The sequence below is a fragment of the Triticum dicoccoides genome, chromosome 4B (assembly GCF_002162155.2).
Source record: "Triticum dicoccoides isolate Atlit2015 ecotype Zavitan chromosome 4B, WEW_v2.0, whole genome shotgun sequence".
Lineage (NCBI taxonomy): Eukaryota > Viridiplantae > Streptophyta > Magnoliopsida > Poales > Poaceae > Triticum > Triticum dicoccoides.
In genome coordinates, this window is record NC_041387.1 from 564,772,588 (window position 1) to 564,778,737 (window position 6,150).

Here is a 6,150-nt window from a genome sequence, read left to right on the forward strand (position 1 = left end):
GGTGGAGTCCGGCGGCGCGGGGCGCGGGCTCCGGACAGGCGGCGGCGGGCGGCGGCGCGGGCCGCGCGGGCCCTGGCGGCGGAGGAGTGAGAGGAGGGCTGGCGGCGGCAACGTGGCGCGACGCGATTGGGCGCGGGCGGCGACGTGGCTGAGGTGGCGGCACGTGATTCGCCGGGGTGAGGTGGAAGCTGGACATGTCCGGCCGGAGTGGACATGTCCGGTGGCGGCGGGGGAAGAGGCTAGGGTTCATCTGCGCGAAAATTCGGGGGGAGACACCTATTTATAGCTAGAGGGAGCTAGGAGAGTCCAAATGAGGAGCGGTTTTCGCCCACACGATCGTGATCGAATGACCGACAGCATGAAGGGGAGTTAGATGGGCTTTGGGCCACTTTGGAGGGGCGTTGGGCTGCAAAGAGAAAGGGAGGTTTCGGGCTACGCGGTTAATCGTTGGAGTACCAAACGACCTCCAAATGGCACGAAACTTGACAGGCGGTCTACCGGTGATACCAAGGATGCTTGGCAAGACTGTGTCCATTCCGAGAATGTTTAACACCCGCTTACAACGAGAGGCAAAAAGGGGAACTCCGGAGGACATAGGAATGCCGGATTGCAAAACGGACAACGGGAAAAAGGCTCGGATGCATGAGACGAACACGTATGCAAAATGAAATGCACATGATGACATGATAAAATGCAACACGCAAGCAAATGACATGGCAACGACGACGAATAACTGGCAGACACCTGGCGCATCGGATCCGGGGCGTTACAACCTCCTTATATCTTCCTCAATACAGCCATCATACCTAACTATTATGGCATTTCCATAGCCATTCTGAGATATATTGCCATGCAACTTTCCACCATTCCGTTTATTATGACACGCTCCATCATTGTCATATTGCTTTGCATGATCATGTAGTTGACATCGTATTTGTGGCAAAGCCACCTTTATAATTCTTTCATACATGTCGCTCTTGATTCATTGCATATCCCGGTACACCACCGGATGTATTCACATAGAGTCATATTTTGTCCTAAGTATTGAGTTGTAATTCTTGAGTTGTAAATAAATAGAAGTGTGATGATTTCCATTATTAGAGCATTGTCCCATGTGAGGAAAGGATGATGGAGACTATGATTCCTCCACAAGTCGGGATGAGACTCCGGACGAAATAAAAAAAAAAGAGAAAAAAGTGAAAAACAGAGGCCAAAGAAACCCAAATAAAAAAATGAGAAAAAAAAAAGAGAAGGGACAATGTTACTATCCTTTTTCCACACTTGTGCTTCAAAGTAGCACCATGATCTTCATGATAGAGAGTTTCTTATTTTGTCACTTTCATATACTAGTGGGAATTTTTCATTATAGAACTTGGTTTGTATATTCCGATGATGGGCTTCCTCAAAATGCCCTAGGTCTTCGTGAGCAGGCAAGTTGGATGCACACCCACTTAGTTTCTTTTTGATGAGCTTTCATACATTTATAGCTCTAGTGCATCCGTTGAATGGCAATCCCTACTCCTTCTATTATCATCAATTGATGGGCATCTCCATAGCCCATTGATTAGCCGCGTCAATGTGAGACTTTTTCCTTTTTTGTTTTCTCACATAATCCCTATCATCATACTCTACTCCACCCATAGCGTTATGTCCATGGCTTACACTCATGTATTGCATGACGGTTGAAAAGGCTGAAGCGCGTTAAAAAGTATGAACCAATTGCTTGGCTTAAACCGAGGTTGTGCATGATGGGAGCATTTTGTGTGACGAAAATGAAGCATGGCCAAACTATATGATTTTGTAGGGATAAGCTTTCTTTGGCTATGTTATTTTGATAAGACATAAACTGCTTGGTTTGCATGCTTGAAGTATTACTATTTTTATGTCAATATTAAACTTTTATCTTGAATCTTTTGGATCTGAACATTCATGGCACAATAAAGAGAATTACATTGGAAATTATGTTAGGTAGCATTCCACATCAAAAATTCTGTTTTTATCATTTACCTACTCGAGGACGACCAGGAATTAAGCTTGGGGATGCTTGATACGTCTCCAACGTATCTATAATTGTTGATTGTTCCATGCTAGTATATTATCTGTTTTGGACGTTTAATGGGGTTTAATATGCACTTTAATATTATCTTTGGGACTAACCTGTTAACCGGAGGCCCAGTGCAAATTGTTGTTTTTTTGCCTATTTTAGTGTTTCGCACGAAAGGAATATCAAACGGAGTCCAAACGGAATGAAACCTTTGGGAGAATCGTTTTTGGAACAAACACAATCCAGGAGACTTGGACTGGATGTCAAGGAAGCAACAAGGCGGCCACGAGGTAGGAGGGCGCGCCCAGGGGGTAGGCGCACCCCCCACCCTCGTGGGCCCCTCGTGGCTCCACCGACTTAGTTCTTTCGCCTATATATACTCATATACCCTGAAAACATCCAGGGGCAACACGAAACCCTATTTGCACCACCGCAACCTTCTGTACCCATGAGATCCCATCTTGGGGCCTTTTCCGGCGCTCTGCCGGAGGGGGAATCGATCACGGAGGGTGTCGGTATCAAAACCGGTGGATCTCGGGTAGGGGGTCCCGAACTGTGCGTCTAGGCGGATGGTAATAGGAGACAAGGGACACGATGTTTTACCCAGGTTCGGGCCCTCTTGATGGAGGTAAAACCCTACGTCTTGCTTGATTGATATTGATGATGTGGGTATTACAAGAGTAGATCTACCACGAGATCAAGGAGGCTAAACCCTAGAAGCTAGCCTATGGTATGATTGTTGTTCGTCCTATGGACTAAAGCCATCCGGTTTATATAGACACCGGAGAGGGCTAGGGTTACACAGAGTCGGTTACAATGGTAGGAGATCTACATATCCGTATTGCCAAGCTTGCCTTCCACGCCAAGGAAAAGTCCCATCTGGACACGGGACGAAGTCTTCAATCTTGTATCTTCATAGTCTTGGAGTCCGGCCGATGATGATAGTTCGGCTATCCGGACACCCCCTAATCTAGGACTCCCTCAGTAGCCCCTGAACCAGGCTTCAATGACGACGAGTCCGGCGCGCATATTGTCTTCGGCATTGCAAGGCGGGTTCCTTCTCCGAATAATTTATAGAAGATTGTGAACACCAGGATAGTGTCCGGCTCTGCAAAATAAATTCCACATACCACCGTAGAGAGAATAATATTTACATAAGTTCAATCTGCTGACGTATTCTATGGCATGGCGTCACACCACTACCAAGCCTTTACTCGAATTGTTTTTATTGTACCACCTCAGCGCGTTTAGCAAAGCAGTTTCATTGGCACGTCTTGTTGAAGCAGAGATCGTGTTCCCCTTATTCCGGGATTCCCATCAATACAGACGTGGGTAACCCAACCGCGCCATTGATTGCGGCGCTTGGGAGATAAGCGAGTTTCATCAGGCCAGTGGGGACGCATAGTTTCGTCCGCCCATATAAGGGGATAAAGATCCAACCCTTTCACCTACGCCTTCTTCCTCCTTTTCTTATCCATCTCCGCGAACTCGAGCTCCAGCGCCCCAGTCCGCACATCTCACCTCAACCTTTTCCAACTATGTCCGGAGCAGGAGGCAAGTGGATGGCCTCCTCCGTTACGGAGGGGCATATCCAGAAGCTGCGCAGCGCCGGATATCTGTCCAGCAACATCGCGTACCGGCTCCCCGACGAGGGAGAGCTCATCCCCACCCCCAGGCCCCATGAGAGGGTAGTATTTCTTTCCCATTTCCTCTGCGGACTGGGCTTCCCACTCCATCCCTTTGTCCGGGGGCTCATGTTCTACTACGGCCTGGATTTCCATGATCTGGCCCCGAATTTCATCCTCAACATCTCGGCGTTTACCGTCGTGTGTGAGGCCTTCCTCTGCATCCAGCCCCACTTCGGCTTGTGGCTCAAGACCTTCAGTGACAAGCCAAAGGTTTTGAAGGGCAGCCAAGCGGAGTGCGGAGGCGTCATGGTGGGCAAGATGCCCAACGTTACTTGGCTCGAGGGCACCTTCGTGGAAACCATTAAGGGGTGGCAATCGGGGTGGTTCTACATCACCGAGCCGCGTGACCCTGAATGGGCAGCGGCCCCCGAATTAAGATCTGGCATCCCCATACGGCTCACCTCCTGGAAAGAGTGGCCGGACATGGGGTGATTCGGAGGAGCTGACCGGACTTCAAGCCCGCATCCAAAAGCTAGTGAACAAGAAGCTCAAGCTTGTCAACGTAGTCCAGGTCATGCTCATCCGCCGGATTCTCCCGTGCCAACAACTGGACTTCAATATGTGGGAGTTCGATCCGGCGCAGCACCAGACTTTGAGTGGGCTCTTCGACACTATGTACGAAGAGGCCTGGAGGGTGCTGTTTAAGGGCGCCGAGGCTCCCGCATCCTCTATCGAAGATCGCAGATTCAGCTCGCAGCGTCCGGCTAGCAAGGTAAGCGATTTTGCCCTTTACGGGACACTTGTTTTCCATAGTTTGACTCTATGCGGGATCTAAACTCCCCCCCTTTGACAGGACTGGCTGAAGAAGGCCGAACAGACTATCTGTCCGGCCCCATTGCCAGAAGACCCAGCGGACGCCCGCTTAACGGGGCTGCTGGCTCCGGCACCCCACGTGGTGCTGGAGAAGAAGGCCAAGAAGAAGGCCACGGGCACTCGAAAGAGTTCCCATTTTCATGTGTCATCGAACGATGACTCCGAGGCAGACTCCTCCCACAAAGGCGAGGAGGAGAAGAAGGAGGCCTCTCCCCCAGCGGGGGGAGGGAAGAAAAGGAAGGCCTCCCCAACGAGGAAGGCCGAAGGGTCCAAGAAGGGAAGGACTCTTCCCCCGGACTGCTCTGCCAACACCGGCGATGACGACGAGGATTGGCCTCCAAGGGCCAAGCCCCTGGCGAGATCGTAAGTATCCGGACTCCCGAATAACTTCATGGTTTTTCTTTTCGCCACATGGTGTCTTTCTAATGCCGCATACAACCCTGCAGTCCGCCCAAGGATGATCTTCCCGCTTCGTCGAGCGGGTCCTTGGGTGCATCGGATATGGATTCTCTTCCGACCGCCTCCACCCCCCGTGATGCGGACGATGCCGAGGTGGGATCCCGGGAAGGGACCGCCAGGAGGAGGAGGCCCCGGAGGTGCCGCAGGGCAACCTCCCGGACTTTGCACCGGACTTCGCCTCGGAACCTGTAGTGGCTCCGGAATCCGGCGGGCGGCCCCTTCGTAAGAAGGGCAAGACCGGGACGCCGGCGGCCTCCGTCCAACCGGAGGCACCGGATAGCTTGCTGGAGGCGCTCAACGGCGTCTCCATCGAAGAGGAACACCGCACTGTCATGAGTGCGGTGATTCAGAAGGTTCAGCTCACCAAGAGCGGGCTGACCGAAGCCTGCAGCAGCCTTCTAACAGGCTTTGAGGTAAGAATTTTGATATATGTAAAATAGTACCGCATAGACAGTAGCCCCTGATGCTCGGTTCGGTATTCGAAAAGAAAAGCCGGACTGAGGATCTAAAAAGATATATGCAGGAGTCATATAAAAAATATGTCAATATGGGATTGCAGGCTGTGCTGCTGACCTCTGCCGCCCTGACTGTGGAGGTCAATACTTTGAAGCAAAGCCTCGAGCGGTTCGAGAACGAGCTCGGCCGTGCCAAGAAGCAACTCGAGGATGAGGAAGGTGAGTAACACCTTATTAAAATTGTAGCTTACAGAAAAGGATTTGGTTGCAAGAAGGATGACAAGGATAACATGGGTATTGCAGGGGCCACGAACGAGGTGGCGACCCTGAAGGAGGCGGTGTCCGCGGCCGAACGTAATGCAGCCGCGGAGCGCGCCGAGCGAGAGAAGTAGGAGGCGCGGGTGGCGGAGGTACATCAAGAGCTCCAGGCTCTCGTGGAAAAACATGAGAGTTTGGAGCGTGACTCGAAGACTCGAGAGTCCGAGCTTGCATCAGCTCTTAAGAGTGCCAAAGCCGCTAAGGCCGAAGCCTACAAGGTCCTCCAGGAAATCGAGGCGTTGAAGAAAATAGCGGCGGGTAAGGCATTTTTCATGCAAAGTAAGCGTGTGAGTGTGAATTACCTATCACTTACCCGAATTCGGAGCTCTCCAGGAGCGTTCGCAGATCTGCCCCGCAGTGTGTCCGATGCTGC